The 18,553-nt window shown below is 41.7% G+C and overlaps 1 protein-coding gene across 2 annotated transcripts in view; it reads right to left on the minus strand.

Annotated features, from left to right (window-relative positions):
- Wdr70 (WD repeat domain 70) overlaps window positions 1-18,553 on the minus strand; it is a 239,948-nt gene that overhangs the window by 108,787 nt on the left and 112,608 nt on the right. The gene's annotated exons all lie outside the window — the stretch shown is intronic.

Raw genomic sequence — 18,553 nt, forward strand, 5'->3', positions numbered from 1 at the left:
AGTATAACCTGGACTGGGGGCTGTTTTCCTAACTGATACTTACCACACAGGAAAAAAATGAAACACTTTCAAAAGTAGGATCTAGACTGGTTTAATCTCTCAAAAAATTGCTGAATCAAGAGTTAAGAACACAAATCAAAACCCTCATGGTTTTTTTTTTTTTTTAAGGATTTGTTCTACTTTGTATCACGGATGGGAGCAGGGACTGTGAACGCATGGGCACAGGTACTCTAGAGGCAGAAGCTGGGGGTGCCCCGCAGTGGGAGCTACGGGCGGTTGGAAACCATCCACCAAGTGTGCTGGGAAATGAGCTCAGGTCCTGTGCCAGAGTGACATGGCTCTACACTGCTGAGTGTCTCCCCGCTCCAATCATGAGATCTTAATAGGAAAGTAATTAAACAATGGGGGATGCTGTGACTGGCTGTTACTTCTCGGGGAGTGTTTATACTACAAAACTTCAGTAATGTCTAGAAGGCATAGAACTATATGTCAAAAGGAAGTTACCCACAATAATGTGTTCCTCTGTATCGATTCCTGGGAGAAAGAGAAAAACACTCTTTCTGTTTTGGACCCACCACATGGTAGGTAACATCCAGGCTGACTTACAGAACTCTATTTTCTGACCCAGAAGAATGGAGATGTGCCAGCGCTGCCGTGTGTTAAACAGATGGGAAACCAAAGGGGCTGAGCTGTTGGCCAAAGACAAAGGAAAACTTTGCAAACGTAGTCCGCTGAAGCTTTCCGTGGCTGCTTAGCCATCCAGCCTCCAAATAAACCATCTTAATTTGGTTCACATGTGAAGAGCAGAAAATTGAAAACAGGGAAGTGAAAGAATTAGGAGAATTTACTAAATAGATAGAATAACAAAAGAGTTCATTGTTCTATGTTGATATCAGCAATGACTGAGTTTCTATGGACACTGTGACTCCGAACCCGTGAGATGCTGGGGGTTGCTTTAGGCATGCAGTAGGTAAGAGATGTTTTTCCAAGACAAGCATGACCTCCAAAGAATCTATAAGGTAGCACAAAATCCTGGTGGTTTTAAGTATATTTTCTGAAAATCCTAGAGAATTAAGAAAACACAGAAAAAAATTATGATGACAAAGCAAGTGATTTTCTTAAAAAAACACTCTATGATGGCTTTCTTCTCCCTCCCAAGTGGGACTCAGGCATCTTCCGCTTGTTGACCTTTGTGAGTTCTGTGGACTGTATCTTAGGTATTCTGTACTTGTTTGGTTTTTTGTTTTGTTTTGTTTTTTGGCTAATATCCACTTATTAGTGAGAATATAATACCATGCATGTCATTTTGGGTCTGAGTTACCTCACTTGGGATGATATTTTCTAGTTCCATCCATTTGCCTGCAAAACTCAGGATGTCCTCATTCTTAATAGCTGAATAGTACTCCATTGTGTAAATGAGCCACATATTCTGTGTCCATTCTTCTGTTTTGGAACATCTAGGTTGTTTCCAGCTTCTGGATATCACAAATATGGCCGCTATGAACATAGTGGAACATGTACCCCTGTGGGGCATCTTTAGGATATATTCCTAAGAGTGGTATTTCTGTGTCTTTAGGTAGGCCTATTTCAAATTTTCTGAGGAACCTCCAAATTGATTTCCAGGGTGGTTGTACTGATTTGCAATCCCACCAGCAATCGAGGCATGTTCCTCTTTCTCCACATCCATGCCAACATGTGGTGTCACCTGAGACTTTGATCTTAGCCATTCTGACTGGTGTGAGATGGGATCTCAGGGTCGTTTGATTTGCATTTCTCTGATCACTAAGGACTTTGAACATTGCTTTGGGTGTTTCTCGGCCATTAAAGAGTCCTCTGTGGTGAAATCTCAGTTTGGCTCTATACCTCATATTTTGATTGGGTTGTTTGGTTTTTTTGGTGGTAAGCTTCTTAAGTTCTTTATATATTTCGGATATTAGCCCTCTATCAGACATAGGGTTAGTGAAGTTTTTTCCCAATCTGTAGGCTGCCGATTTGTCTTACTGACTATGTCCTTTGCCTTACTGAAGCTTTCCAGTTTCGTGTGGTCCCATTTATCAATTCTTGACCTTAGAGTGTGAGCCATTGGAGTTCTGTTTAGGAAATCTCCCCCTGTGCCAATGAGTTCAAGGCTCTTTCCCACGTTCTCTTCTATTAGATTCAGTGTATCTAGCTTTATGTTGAGGTTCTTGATCCACTTGACTTGAGCTTTGTGCATGATGACAAATATGGGTCTATTTTCATTTTTCTACATACAGACAGCCAGTTAGACCAGCAACATTTATTGAAGATGCTTTCTTTTTCCCATTGTATATTTCTGGCTTCTTTGTCAAAGATCAAATGTGCATAAGTGTGTGGTTTTATTTCTGGGTCTTCAATTCTATTCCATTAATCAACCTGGCTGTCTCTGTACCAGTACCATGCAGTTTTTATCACTACTGCTCTGTAGTAGAGCTTGAGGTCAGGGGAGAGAGGGACAGGGAAGGGAAAAGGGATGGGGATGGGGGGGAGAGGGGAACATAATCTGGTATTGGGTGGGGGAAAAGGACTGAAGCCCTGAGGGCCAGCAGAAAGAATGAAAGCAGGTGACCTCTAGAATGTACCAGAGACCTGGGAAGTGAGAGAGAGACTCTTAGGACTCAAAGGGGGGGGGACCCTAGACGAAATGCCCTACAGTGGGGAGAGGGAACTTGTAGAACCCACCTCCAGCAGAAAGACAGGGCGTCAAGTGAGGGATGGGGTTGCCATCCCACAGCCAAAGCTCTGACCCATAATTCTTCCTGTCTGAAAGAAATGCAGAGATGGAAATGGAGGAAAGCCTGAGAAAAAGAGGTCCAGCAACAGGCCCAAAGTGGGATCCAGCTCAAGGGGAAGTACTAAGACCTGACACCATTCCTGAGGCTATGGCACATTCACAGAAAGGGACCTTTCATGACTGCCCTCCAAAAGACCCAACAAGCAGCTGAAAGAGTCAGGTGCAAATATGTGCACCCAACCAACGAACAGAAGCTGCTGACCCTTCTGGTTGAATTAGGGAAAAGCTGGAGGAGACTAAGGAGGAGGTTAACCCTATAGGAGGACCAGCAGTCTCAATTAACCTAGACCCCTGAGATCACTCAGATACTGGATCACCAACCAGGCAGCATACACCAGCTGAGATGAGGCCTCCAACACATATACAGCAGAGGACTCCTGGGTCTGTGTTCAGTCAGAGAAGATGCACCTAAACCTCAAGAGACTGGAGGCCCCAGGGAGTTCAGAGGTCTGGTGGGATGGGTGGGGCCGGGGTTGGGGGGAAGGTTGAGGGGGGAACAGGGAGGTAGTATGGGATGTGGAACTGTGGGGAGGGGGGTGGACCAGGAGGGGAATAAAATCTAGGGTGTAAAAGTAAATAAATATTCTATAGAATTGCAATTTCTCACTTGTCATAAAAGCTATTCTTTTATGTCTCTTACACACACACATGCACACGCACCTGTGCATTACGACAAGTCTCATGAAAGCTGTAAAATGGTATCTTATCTAATTTTTCACAATAATAAAATAGATAAGTTAATTATACAGAAATCCAATTCCTTTCAGACTATATGCAAATGTCTCCTTTAAATGTTTAATTTTCCATACTTATTCATTGTATTTTGTGTTCTTTTTTTACTAGCCCAGAACTAAATACAAAAGCAAAACAAAACAAAACAAACAACAACAAAGAAAACCCAAACAATAACAAAACCACCACCCCACCAAGATTTCACCATGTAGCCCTGACTGGCCTGGAACTCACTATTGCAGGTGTGCTTTGAACCCACAGAGGGCCACCTGCTTCAAATGCTTTTCTGTTTCACTTCTTCCTGTCCTTCATTTGGTCGGAAAGTATTTATACACTAACGGTATGCCAAACGCTGGCTAAGGGCTGAAAGTAAAACACTGAGCAAAACAGCCACAAACCCACATCCTTCTGAAGCTGCCAGTCGGAAGACATGCGGTGATCCATTCACCTGCTCCGTCATGACAGCACCTCTCCTAATGGTACACCCTCAAAGAACATAGTCTGGAACACACAGAATTGGATAGCAGCTTCTGGGCCAAAATCCTGCAGGAAAGCTGAACTCTCAAACACCTATTTAAATAAGAACACTATGGTGGAGAGCCTTTGATCAGGTTCAGGTCCATGCTCTCTCAGGAAGCACTTACTAGCTTCTCTGGTGCTCCCTGTTCTGAGTGACTGCAGCTGCTTCTAGTTCAGGCACTACCTGCTGCAACTCTTAGTGTTCAGTGTGCTGTCTGTGGACCTAGCTCATGCCTGAGACCAGGGCATGCCTGCAATTGTAGGGTCAAACACTGATGCATTCTTTAGGAGGGTGAAGAGAAAGGGAAGCATAGGACCCCAGGATGAAAGCAGTAGTGGAGAATGTGGTAGTCACTATGGCGACCCATGGGGTATGCTGCTGGGACTCCCTTTAGGGCAGTCTGCTATTTAGCTACATGAAGTGGTTAACTGACAACCTCATCTTGTAGGCTATGGATCCACGTGGCCTTTGAGTCACGGTCATACTCCTCCCAGCCCACTGCTGAGTGCACTGTGTATAGTGTGATCTGGTCATCTCTCTCATCGTAAGCATCTGCTAGTGAGCAACCTTTCCTCCCAGACACCCAGTTAGGTTATCAAAGAGTGTTAGATTAGTGTCATGGTCTTAAGTTCGCCCTGTCCAATCCTGCTTCCCCTTCATGCCACACAAGTATCAGATCTTGACTGGAAGGCTTGACCAATACTAATTCCTCTGCCCAAGCAACCCCATCCCACTACTGGTGGTGGTGGTGGTGGTGGTGGTGGTGGTGGTGGTGGTGGTGGTGGTGGTGGTGGTGTTTGGTTGCATTTTTTTTCCATGACAGGGTTTCTCCGTGCAGTCCTAGCTGTCCTGGAACTTACTCTGTAGCCCAGGCTGGCCTCAAACTCAGAGATAAAGGTGTGTACCACCACCAACCAGCTCCCACTACCTCCTATCAGCTTCATTCCATCTTTGCACCTTCAAGCACATTCAGGGCCGCAAAAGCATGCTTTCCAGGAGGTGGCCTGCTGCACTGGCGAGTCCTGAGAAATTAAGGAAGGAATGGAGAACGAACTGAGCAGTGAATTTGGCAAAAGGGGCATTGAGAATCCTGAAGAGGGTACCTTCAGTGATGCAGCCTGAATTAAAGCTTAATTGGAATGACTAGTGTGGTGGCTGACAGATGAAGAAAGGACAGAGATTAGAGACAACAAAGCTTTAGAGAGAGTGAACAACAACAAAATGGCAGTAACTGAGTAAGTATCAAGTATGAAGTCCAAGAGTCTTCCGCTGCTTTCCAGGTAACCTTGACTGTCCTGAAACTCCATGGACAGCTCAAACTGGCCTCAAACTCCCAGAGATAAAGGTGTGCACTTGCCTGCCTCTGCCTCCTGGGTGCTAAAATTCAAGGCACATACTACAACACAAGGCTGCTTCTTTTTGTGGGCGGTGCCATCCCTGGGCTGGTGGTCCTGGGTTCTATAAGAAAGCAGGCTGAGCAAGCCACGGGAAGCAAGTCAGTGAGCAGCACTCCCCAATGGCAACTGCATCCAGGTTCTTGCCCTGCTGGAGCTCCTGCCCCACTGCTACTGATGATGAACTGTTAAGTAGAACTGTGAGCAAAATTTCCTCTCCGAGTTGCTTCGGTCATGTACTTCATCAGAGCAACAGTGATCCTCAATAAGACACAGGCTTACACAGCACACGTCTCCTACAGTCTTCAACTATCTCATTTCAGGCCTAAGGGGAAGATTGCCTACTAGAGTTGGAATCTGGTCGTGCATATTAATGTTGCTCTCTTGACCTTCATATATAATTTTAGACATACTTCACTGACAGGCCATAATTCCTCAATCCAGCAATTTATTTATGGGGAGTTTCTGAGGCTGTTATCACTGGCTTATCCTTTTAGCTTTCACAGGAACTAGAGACTCTCATTTGATCTGGGTAGATCCTTGTTTCTGTTGTTTAAGACAATCATTAAAATTACACAAGCCAGATGCCAATATCTCTTTGTCTTTTCTTTTTCACCACACAGATCCTTCTTGATATAATTCTGAATATTTTATATGGTAATATACATAAAATAAAAATGTTATAAAAGCATAGAAAAAGAACTGCATTAGTTTAAGTACATTTAAACCATCAGTCAGGAAGGAAGAACAACACCAACTTTCAAAGTCACCGTCCAGAGTATAAAGTACGTCTTCTTCATTCAACATGGTGAGTGCTTCATGCTAAATCAAATGTAACCAATGTAACTAGTACACCCAGCCAAATTCTTATATGTGTGTATATGTACATATGTGTGTATATACATGTGCATGAGTATGCAAAGGTCAAAGATTTGGCTTTTTTTATTTGTTGTTTTTTTGTTTTTCAGATAAGGTTCTCAAGGGCCTGAGGACCATTTAAATAATAGGCTGCACGGGGGTTGGGGATTTAGCTCAGTGGTAGAGCACTTGCCTAGGAAGCGCAAGGCCCTGGGTTCGGTCCCCAGCTCCGAAAAAAGGAACCAAAAAAAAAAAAAAAAATAGGCTGCACGGCGGGACAGTCTCACCAGAGCTTTCCATGCATGTACCTGGCTTTAATCATTGTACGGACTGAACTAGGATCTTAGTGATCGCAAGGCAAGGACTTTACTGATAGCTAAATTCCAGGCCTCCCTTACTTTTAAGAACAACTTTCTTCAGATGTGAATCCACTGAAAACCTCATTGTTCCACTTGTTGTGGTTTTAGTGGACATACCCCAAATGGTTATATGACCTTTATTCTTTAGCAATTATCAAATCTATTCCTAACCTCCTGGCAAGAGCTTCTTTGACTTTAATATTCTAGCAACTCTCTGAAGGATTATTTCTGATCCAGATTTCTGATTCCAGAGACTTACTAGTGAGGAATAAAACTAGTCTATTCATAGCCAATGACAAAAAAACTACCTATCTTCCCCCATTTTTAAGTGTTATGTAATAATATATATTTGGAACAGGGTATAAAATGTATAATGAAGGATATTAGAGAAAGAAGAATAGACTAAAGTTCAAACAATATGTAGCTTAATTTACATATTTTGGGTTTTAAATTATTTTAATATGAATTTGAAAAGTCTCATTATGTCCAAAATCAAACATTCAAATCTATAACCATTAATAAATGAGTACTACTTACAGGGAATTCTATAGAATATTTTTTTCCTTTTTTTTTTATTTATTTATTTTTTTTATTAACTTGAGTATTTCTTATATACATTTCGAGTGTTATTCCCTTTCCCGGTTTCCGGGCAAACAACACCCTCCCCCCTCCCCTTCCTCATGGGTGTTCCCCTCCCAACCCTCCCCCCATTGCCGCCCTCCCCCCATAGACTAGTTCACTGGGGGTTCAGTCTTAGCAGGACCCAGGGCTTCCCCTTCCACTGGTGCTCTTACTAGGATATTCATTGCTACCTATGAGGTCAAGTCCAGGGTCAGTCCATGTATAGTCTTTAGGTAGTGGCTTAGTCCCTGGAAGCTCTGGTTGCTTGACATTGTTGTACTTTTGGGGTCTCGAGCCCCTTCAAGCTCTTCCAGTTCTTTCTCTGATTCCTTCAATAGGGGACCTATTCTCAGTTCAGTGGTTTGCTGCTGGCATTCGCCTCTGTATTTGCTGTATTCTGGCTGTGTCTCTCAGGAGCGATCTACATCCGGCTCCTGTCGGTCTGCACTTCTTTGCTTCATCCATCTTGTCTAATTGGGTGGCTGTATATGTATGGGCCACACGTGGGGCAGGCTCTGAATGGGTGTTCCTTCAGTCTCTGTTTTAATCTTTGCCTCTCCCTTCCCTGCCAGGGGTATTCTTTTTCCTCATTTAAAGAAGGAGTGAAGCATTCACATTTTGATCATCCGTCTTGAGTTTCGTTTGTTCTAGGGATCTAGGGCAATTCAAGCATTTGGGCTAATAGCCACTTATCAATGAGTGCATACCATGTATGTCTTTCTGTGATTGGGTTAGCTCACTCAGGATGATATTTTCCAGTTCCAACCATTTGCCTACGAATTTCATAAACTCGTTGTTTTTGATAGCTGAGTAATATTCCATTGTGTAGATGTACCACATTTTCTGTATCCATTTCTCTTGTTGAAGGGCATCTGGGTTCTTTCCAGTTTCTGGCTATTATAAATAAGGCTGCGATAAACATAGTGGAGCACTTGTCTCTTTTATATGTTGAGGCATCTTTTGGGTATATGCCCAAGAGAGGTATAGCTGGATCCTCAGGCAGTTCAATGTCCAGTTTTCTGAGGAACCTCCAGACTGATTTCCAGAATGGTTGTACCAGTCTGCAATCCCACCAACAATGGAGGAGTGTTCCTCTTTCTCCACATCCTCGCCAGCATCTGCTGTCACCTGAGTTTTTGATCTTAGCCAATCGCACTGGTGTGAGGTGAAATCTCAGGGTTGTTTTGATTTGCATTTCCCTTATGACTAAAGATGTTGAACATTTCTTTAGGTGTTTCTCAGCCATTCGGCATTCCTCAGCTGTGAATTCTTTGTTTAGCTCTGAACCCCATTTTTTAATAGGGTTATTTGTTTCCCTGCGGTCTAACTTCTTGAGTTCTTTGTATATTTTGGATATAAGGCCTCTATCTGTTGTAGGATTGGTAAAGATCTTTTCCCAATCTGTTGGTTGCCGTTTTGTCCTAACCACAGTGTCCTTTGCCTTACAGAAGCTTTGCAGTTTTATGAGATCCCATTTGTCGATTCTTGATCTTAGAGCATAAGCCATTGGTGTTTTGTTCAGGAAATTTTTTCCAGTGCCCATGTGTTCCAGATGCTTCCCTAGTTTTTCTTCTATTAGTTTGAATGTGTCTGGTTTGATGTGGAGGTCCTTGATCCACTTGGACTTAAGCTTTGTACAGGGTGATAAGCATGGATCGATCTGCATTCTTCTACATGTTGCCCTCCAGTTGAACCAGCACCATTTGCTGAAAATGCTATCTTTTTTCCATTGGATGGTTTTGGCTCCTTTGTCAAAAATCAAGTGACCATAGGTGTGTGGGTTCATTTCTGGGTCTTCAATTCTATTCCATTGGTCTATCTGTCTGTCTCTGTACCAATACCATGCAGTTTTTATCACTATTGCTCTGTAATACTGCTTGAGTTCAGGGATAGTGATTCCCCCTGAAGTCCTTTTATTGTTGAGGATAGCTTTAGCTATCCTGGGTTTTTTGTTATTCCAGATGAATTTGCAAATTGTTCTGTCTAACTCTTTGAAGAATTGGATTGGTATTTTGATGGGGATTGCATTGAATCTGTAGATTGCTTTTGGTAAAATGGCCATTTTTACTATATTAATCCTGCCAATCCATGAGCATGGGAGATCTTTCCATCTTCTGAGGTCTTCTTCAATTTCTTTCCTCAGTGTCTTGAAGTTCTTATTGTACAGATCTTTTACTTGCTTGGTTAAAGTCACACCGAGGTACTTTATATTATTTGGGTCTATTATGAAGGGTGTCGTTTCCCTAATTTCTTTCTCGGCTTGTTTCTCTTTTGTATAGAGGAAGGCAACTGATTTATTTGAGTTAATTTTATACCCAGCCACTTTGCTGAAGTTGTTTATCAGCTTTAGTAGTTCTCTGGTGGAACTTTTGGGATCACTTAAATATACTATCATGTCATCTGCAAATAGTGATATTTTGACCTCTTCTTTTCCGATCTGTATCCCTTTGATCTCCTTTTGTTGTCTGATTGCTCTGGCTAGAACTTCAAGAACTATATTGAATAAGTAGGGAGAGAGTGGGCAGCCTTGTCTAGTCCCTGATTTTAGTGGGATTGCTTCAAGTTTCTCTCCATTTAGTTTAATGTTAGCAACTGGTTTGCTGTATATGGCTTTTACTATGTTTAGGTATGGGCCTTGAATTCCTATTCTTTCCAGGACTTTTATCATGAAGGGGTGTTGAATTTTGTCAAATGCTTTCTCAGCATCTAATGAAATGATCATGTGGTTCTGTTCTTTCAGTTTGTTTATATGATGGATCACGTTGATGGTTTTCCGTATATTAAACCATCCCTGCATGCCTGGGATGAAGCCTACTTGATCATGGTGGATGATTGTTTTGATGTGCTCTTGAATTCGGTTTGCCAGAATTTTATTGAGTATTTTTGCGTCGACATTCATAAGGGAAATTGGTCTGAAGTTCTCTTTCTTTGTTGTGTCTTTGTGTGGTTTAGGTATAAGAGTAATTGTGGCTTCGTAGAAGGAATTCGGTAGGGCTCCATCTGTTTCAATTTTGTGGAATAGTTTGGATAATATTGGTATGAGGTCTTCTATGAAGGTTTGATAGAATTCTGCACTAAACCCGTCTGGACCTGGGCTCTTTTTGGTTGGGAGACCTTTAATGACTGCTTCTATTTCCTTAGGAGTTATGGGGTTGTTTAACTGGTTTATCTGTTCCTGATTTAACTTCGATACCTGGTATCTGTCTAGGAAATTGTCCATTTCCTGAAGATTTTCAAATTTTGTTGAATATAGGTTTTTATAGTAAGATCTGATGATTTTTTGAATTTCCTCCGAATCTGTAGTTATGTCTCCCTTTTCATTTCTGATTTTGTTAATTTGGACGCACTCTCTGTGTCCTCTCGTTAGTCTGGCTAAGGGTTTATCTATCTTGTTGATTTTCTCAAAGAACCAACTTTTGGTTCTGTTGATTCTTTCTATGGTCCTTTTTGTTTCTACTTGGTTGATTTCAGCTCTGAGTTTGATTATTTCCTGCCTTCTACTCCTCCTGGGTGTATTTGCTTCTTTTTGTTCTAGAGCTTTTAGGTGTGCTGTCAAGCTGCTGACATATGCTCTTTCCTGTTTCTTTCTGCAGGCACTCAGCGCTATGAGTTTTCCTCTTAGCACAGCTTTCATTGTGTCCCATAAGTTTGGGTATGTTGTATCTTCATTTTCATTAAATTCTAAAAAGTTTTTAATTTCTTTCTTTATTTCTTCCTTGACCAGGTTATCATTGAGTAGAGCATTGTTCAATTTCCACGTATATGTGGGCATTCTTCCCTTATTGTTATTGAAGACCAGTTTTAGGCCGTGGTGGTCCGATAGCACGCATGGGATTATCTCTATCTTTCTGTACCTGTTGAGGCCCGTTTTTTGACCAATTATATGGTCAATTTTGGAGAAAGTACCATGAGGAGCTGAGAAGAAGGTATATCCTTTTGCTTTAGGATAGAATGTTCTATAAATATCCGTTAAGTCCATTTGGCTCATGACTTCTCTTAGTCTGTCTACATCACTGTTTAATTTCTGTTTCCATGATCTGTCCATTGATGAGAGTGGGGTGTTGAAATCTCCCACTATTATTGTGTGAGGTGCAATGTGTGTTTTGAGCTTTAGTAAGGTTTCTTTTACGTATGCAGGTGCCCTTGTATTTGGGGCATAGATATTTAGGATTGAGAGTTCATCTTGGTGGATTTTTCCTTTGATGAATATGAAGTGTCCTTCCTTATCTTTTTTGATGACTTTTAATTGAAAATTGATTTTATTTGATATTAGAATGGCTACTCCAGCTTGCTTCTTCTGACCATTTGCTTGGAAAGTTGTTTTCCAGCCTTTCACTCTGAGGTAGTGTCTGTCTTTGTCTCTGAGGTGTGTTTCCTGTAGGCAGCAGAATGCAGGGTCCTCGTTGCGTATCCAGTTTGTTAATCTATGTCTTTTTATTGGGGAGTTGAGGCCATTGATATTGAGAGATATTAAGGAATAGTGATTATTGCTTCCCGTTATATTCATATTTGGATGTGAGGTTATGTTTGTGTGCTTTCATTCTCTTTGTTTTGTTGCCAAGACGATTAGTTTCTTGCTTCTTCTAGGGTATAGCTTGCCTCCTTATGTTGGGATTTACCATTTATTATCCTTTGTAGTGCTGGATTTGTAGAAAGATATTGTGTAAATTTGGTTTTGTCATGGAATATCTTGGTTTCTCCATCTATGTTAATTGAGAGTTTTGCTGGATACAGTAACCTGGGCTGGCATTTGTGTTCTCTTAGGGTCTGTATGACATCAGTCCAGGATCTTCTGGCCTTCATAATTTCTGGCGAGAAGTCTGGTGTGATTCTGATAGGTCTCCCTTTATATGTTACTTGACCTTTTTCCCTTACTGCTTTTAATATTCTTTCTTTATTTTGTGCGTTTGGTGTTTTGACAATTATGTGACGGGAGGTGTTTCTTTTCTGGTCCAATCTATTTGGAGTTCTGTAGGCTTCTTGTATGTCTATGGGTATCTCTTTTTTTAGGTTAGGGAAGTTTTCTTCTATGATTTTGTTGAAGATATTTACTGGTCCTTTGAGCTGGGAGTCTTCACTCTCTTCTATACCTATTATCCTTAGGTTTGATCTTCTCATTGAGTCCTGGATTTCCTGTATGTTTTGGACCAGTAGCTTTTTCCGCTTTACATTATCTTTGACAGTTGAGTCAATGATTTCTATGGAATCTTCTGCTCCTGAGATTCTCTCTTCCATCTCTTGTATTCTGTTGGTGAAGCTTGTATCTACAGCTCCTTGTCTCTTCTTTTGGTTTTCTATATCCAGGGTTGTTTCCATGTGTTCTTTCTTGATTGCTTCTATTTCCATTTTTAATTCCTTCAACTGTTTGATTGTGTTTTCCTGGAATTCTTTCAGGGATTTTTGAGATTCCTCTCTGTAGGCTTCTACTTGTTTATTAATGTTTTCCTGTGTTTCCCTAAGTGTGTTCATGTCTTTCTTGAAGTCCTCCAGCATCATCATCAAATATGATTTTGAAACTAGATCTTGCTTTTCTGGTGTGTTTGGATATTCCATGTTTGTTTTGGTGGGAGAATTGGGCTCCGATGATGGCATGTAGTCTTGGTTTCTGTTGCTTGGGTTCCTGCGCTTGCCTCTCGCCATCAGATTATCTCTAGTGTTACTTTGTTCTGCTATTTCTGACAGTGGCTAGACTGTCCTATAAGCCTGTGTGTCAGGAGTGCTGTAGACCTGTTTTCCTCTCTTTCAGTCAGTTATGGGGACAGAGTGTTCTGCTTTCGGGCGTGTAGTTTTTCCTCTCTACAGGTCTTCAGCTGTTCCTGTGGGCCTGTGTCTTGAGTTCACCAGGCAGCTTTCTTGCAGCAATTCTATAGAATATTAAAACTTTTTTAAAGGGTCTGTGATACAAGGTGCTAGTCCTAAAAAACTGAAGTCCTGCCTGATGAATTCGAGGATTAACCTTGTTGTCAGAGTACACAGATGTGTCCCAAATCAACTATGAGAATCTTATAAACATTGCTAGAGCTGTGAAAACTAGGCAAGGAAGTGATCCTGCTGGGAAACGTTCTCACAGGGATGAGATATTTGACAAACATCTTGAAAAATGAGGAGTCCAAAAGGAAGAAAATTAGGTAAAAGATACTCTAAGTCGAAAAAATAAGGCCTTACAAAGGGTATGTATGTGTTTCTCAAACAAAAGATATTATTTTCCTTGATGTCAGAGAAGTTTTTGACCCTTATGCATATTAACACACTGTCTTGAGTTTCATGACACTTTTAGTAGCATATATTAGCATACATTATAGAAAGTAATGACCATTTGTGACATGTTATATCTGCATATAAGTCACTTTGCTTTTATTTGCCCATAACTGCTCCTCTTACCCTTTCTGCCAACTTTACCAGCAGTTTCTTCTCTTCCCTGCTGACCCCAGGAAGAACCCGGAATACTGTAACACTGTATGCCCACACGTTGTTAGCATTCTGTCTAAGCTCTGCCCCACAGTTATCTGGCAACAGCCAGGTATGCCTGACACTATAAACGGGGCTGCTTGCCTCCTCCTCACTCTCTTGCTCTCTTACCATTGCTTCCCCCTCTCCCTTCTCTCCCCATTCCCCTCACCCCCTCATGGGTGGCCTCTACCCCAGCCCCAGCCCCTACAAGCTTCTTAACTCTCCTCCCCATTCCCTGAATAAACTCTACTATGTATGTCCCTCGGGGAGAAGGGATGTCACAGCATGGGCCTGCAGAGGCACCCCCTTCCCCCATACCTCACCACACCTCCTAGGACATACTCCCCACCCCTTTATCTGCTTATAAACACATCACACATCTTCCCTGCCAACCCTGGGTACAACCTGGGATACTGTAACACAGCATGGCTCTTCACTTTCCTACCTCTAGCCTTGATCTCACTCAGAATTCTCTGTATTCTTCTTTGTCTCTTAAGCATTGTCTTTGTGTCAGAGTAACCTCTGGTCCTTTCTTCACAAGGGAAAGCTTTCTGCCTGGTTGATTTCGACCCCTTCCCATGGATCCATGAATCTTGAACCTGTCTTCTATAACAGGTTTTCTTAACCTTTAAAGTCCTAAATGCTAGCAGGCCCCTAGACACTAACAAATTTTACATATACTTCCAATTCAACACTTGGAAATTTCCTCGCAAACATCACTTCCTGCTGTGATTCACACTTGCTTTGCAGCACCATTAAGATACTCATAGTGTTATCTCAAATACAGGAAGGAGTTAAATGAAATTCAGGGTACTATAAGCAAGAAATGTGCTCTAAAATGTCCCACACAGCAAGTGTTGAAGATGTACCTTGGATAACTTGCCTTATTGTAAATTTTACTGACTTGAGAGAACACTGTTCATATTGCACGATACTCTGCTTGGACACACTGGGTGCTATGAACAAGGCTTGAAAGTTTAATAGGCTAGTCCACTGCAAAACTTGTAAATGGTTCCCTTAGATAAACAAAGGATAGACCAAAGTTAGATCTTTATAATATGCAGGGGGAAGTATTTCTACAGCTCAGGAAAAGGATCGGCCCATGGCATCATTCCCCAAACAGGTGCCACACAGGTATGGCTCTCTAGTCTAGAGGACTCACTGGATCATTCCCTAACACTGTATCCCAAGCAGGTAGCTGGGTGGCAGATGAGACAGATAAGGTATCCTCCGATGGATACATGTAGCTTGGCAACCCACTAGAATTAAAATTAGCCGGAAATAGAAAACAAGTTTATGGCGCGGTAAACTGTCATTAGTAAAGCATTTTTCTGTGACCACAAAAACTGCTGGATAGGTGAACAGAAACCAGACCAAATTACAGAGCAGCTTAAAAGCTGCAGATCTTCACATCCAAGTGATATTACTGGGTGCACTTGATCCTTGGACTATGTGGCCTACTTTTGCTGGATGACCCTCTAATTTCTGAAAAGTGCTACAGGATCCTTCTGACAACGGCCTCTCCTAACTCCAGCATGGGAACTCTCAGCATTTCCGATGTGGATTTTAGAGACAAAGATAGAACACTGAGATCTGCCAAGGCTGAAAAGGATATCACTTTCAAAGGTTAAAAAAAAATCCCCCTCCCTGTTTATTCTGATGACTACCCAATTACACAAGTCAGGCATGACAACAGGGCAGCGAAACCAGTCTTCCACAGGGACAGACAAACCTGCCTGTTCATACAGTGAAAAAGTGTGAGGCACTGAAATAAAGAGCATCCTTCAGAGGTTTCTCGTGGAGTGAGTAACCTAGCATTAAAAAAAAAAAAAATTCAGCATAAAACAAAAAATTCCAAACCTGATTATAGTGTTATCATCTTGTGTCAAAATCTATTTTGTCATTTTTTTAAAGTAGCATGGCTTTTCGTTTTCTCATTTTACATAAAAGCGTCAAGTTATGCAATCAATTTATTCTTAAATTCTGTAGGCAGAAGAAGATTTTGTAAAGTGAAACCCATTCTTCCTCTGAGAGCTATTATAACATCCAGCCTGTGTGTCTATATATAAGCATGCTCCTGAGACCATGGATTTAGGTTATATTTTTGTATGCCACAATAAAGTTGCAGTGTGATGACCACACTAACTCCTCACTCTCCACCTGCCCAGTCTGCCCAGGCTCTGAGCATCTGTTCTCAATGGCCAGCAGTGCTAGTGTTTAGCCTTCCTGATTGTCCCCAATTCAAAAGCAATATTTTGATTTTTAAATCCACAGAAGAAACCTAGGCCATTAATTCTGGAGTGGAATCTTTTCAACCTGTGGGTTTACCTACTACTACCTTAGCTGTTGATGTCTGTCTGTCCTGCTATTGCTACTACAAAGGTAGCAACCCCAGCCATTTGAAATAGTCACAACATAATTACTATAATTAACATTTGGAACCCTACATTGCATCATCATTGTCAAAAAGGAGCCTGGACTCCTTAGAGTGAGGCTTCTTGAGCCTGTTTTTCTCCTAGAATTGTTTCACAACATGCTCTTCACTACATGTGTAAACTTTATACAACGGCGGTCTTACCATGCTTCTGACAGTTCTTTATTATTATGTCTGTGTGCGTGTGCATGTGTGTGTGTGTGTAAGTGCAGAAGCACACATATGGAGGTCATAGGACAACTTGTAGGAGATGTTTGGAGATGTTTCTCTCCTCCCATCATGCGGCTCCCAGGGGATTGGACTTAGGTTGTCAAGTCTGGTGGCAAGCACCCAGAGGAAGTGTGATGGTTCTCACCTGAGCTAATGCCAGGAGAACTATAAGCAGACTTCTATGCTAGGAATCCTCTACTCCAAACTGAAGAGATAGATCAGTGGTTACAACAGTTGCTGTTCATCCAGGACTGGAATTCAGGTCCCAGCATGCACATCAGAGAGCATAGCTGCTGTAACTCTAGCTCCAGGGATCCAAAGCCCTCTTCTGGCCTTCACAGGCACTTGCACACACATGGTCTACACACATACACAGAAACATACATACAAATTAAATCTTTAAAAAAAAAAAACTCCATCCTATTGCCAAGGTCAAGAATAATTACTTTAGCTTTCTCTCTCAATTCTTGGATTAAACTAGGCAAAACTAGACTAAAATTCAAAAGATGTCCAAAAGTGGGTAGCAATTGCCAAAGGTTGAAACAAGGAGGAAACAGGAAGTGACCCTGATAGATGGCATTATGAAGACGATGAAACTGATCTAAAACTTAGATGGCCACACAACTTGGAGTATGTGAGAAGCCACTGAGCACTGTTTTAAACGGTAAGGTTTATTATAGTGTATGAATTATGTCTAGATGAGTATGTTGTCAAAAGCCAGTAACAACAATACTTTTATCAATTACATTCATTTCCAATAAAAATAATTACTTTTCCAAAGCAATATGATAAGCATCTTCAAATCCTATATGAATTGCCCCATGCATTATTTTCCTAAAAATTATCCTTCATGCTGTTATCAATTTACCTAAATACCTATAGAATTGTAACAACTTTTGCAAACATTTTTTAAAATGACACTAAATAACTGAAGATTTTGACATCTTGATGGGTCCACTTAAATTAAAAATGAAAATGTCTAAGTTCCAGTGGGCTCCATAATATGAAGACACCTGTGTCCTGGGAGTTAGCGGCTGTAAGAACAGCCAGGGTAAGTGATTCCACACATCAAGCTGAGCTGTGACAAAATAAATCGACTCGCGTCCTCCTTTCATCAAGACGATAAATGACTAGGGTTCATCTTGTTAAGATCAGAGGAGAATGACTTTTACAGCAAAATACGCCTACCAGCTCAGCTACTTCATCAGCCCACACAAAAGCAGGTAACGACACAGAAGCAGCTTTGGAGGGGAGCAGCAGGAAGAAGAAACGGCACCTATGGTGGGAGACTTGACTTATGAAGGTCACAGGTTGCCGGTAACTATAAATTAGACGCTAGCGTACAGTGTGTCCAGAGAGCCTGCCTGGTGCTGCTCGCAAAGAACATGGCACACTGTCCATTGGCTTCGGACTGCTGCACAACACTTCAAGTTCTCCAAAGGCAGCACTCTGCTAACAGCCCTTGCTCACCTCTTCCACTCAGAACCCAAATAAGCGAATGATCTACAGGGTCTTCTTCTCCTGCTGCTGGCCATTATAATCTCAAAAAAGAAAATAAATAATGTTTTAAAAGTTCATTTCATGGTGCTATTATTTCTAAAAGGCTAAAAAGTTTTGTCTTTAAATCTCAGTGACAAAAGCTACTATAAAATGTGGGATGCACTTAAATAATGGCTAGGAAAAAAGCTATTTAGAAAAATATCATCCAAGAGCAATAGAAAAGAATTCTTCCTAATACGTAATTCAGAAATACTGCAGTGGGGGTGTGGATGTAGCTCAGTTTCCGGTACTTGCCTAGTGTGCAGGAGGGCCTGGGTCTGAACCCCAACACCAGCAAACCAGGTGTGGTGGGCAAGCCTGTGATCTCAGCACCGGAGGACGGAGGCGGAAGGATGAGAAATTCAAGTCATCCTTGGCTACAGCAAGAGTGGGCCACAGGGAAGGAAGGGAGAAAGAGAGAAGGAGAGAGGGGTGAGGAGAGAAGAATACTGCAATGTAAGAAGAGGTGAGGAACTATTAGCTCCCTAACAAGCCATCTACACAGCAGCCGTGCTGTCATGGCATAACTTTCCCAGGTCCTATGGAGCTGTGGGATCAGTGGCAGCCTCACAATATTTCATCTTCAAAGGACTAAGCAGCCTTCAAAACCAGTATATTAGCCTA

This window comes from Rattus norvegicus, chromosome 2 (assembly GCF_021556685.1).
Source record: "Rattus norvegicus strain SHRSP/BbbUtx chromosome 2, alternate assembly SHRSP_T2T, whole genome shotgun sequence".
NCBI classification, from domain to species: Eukaryota; Metazoa; Chordata; class Mammalia; order Rodentia; family Muridae; genus Rattus; species Rattus norvegicus.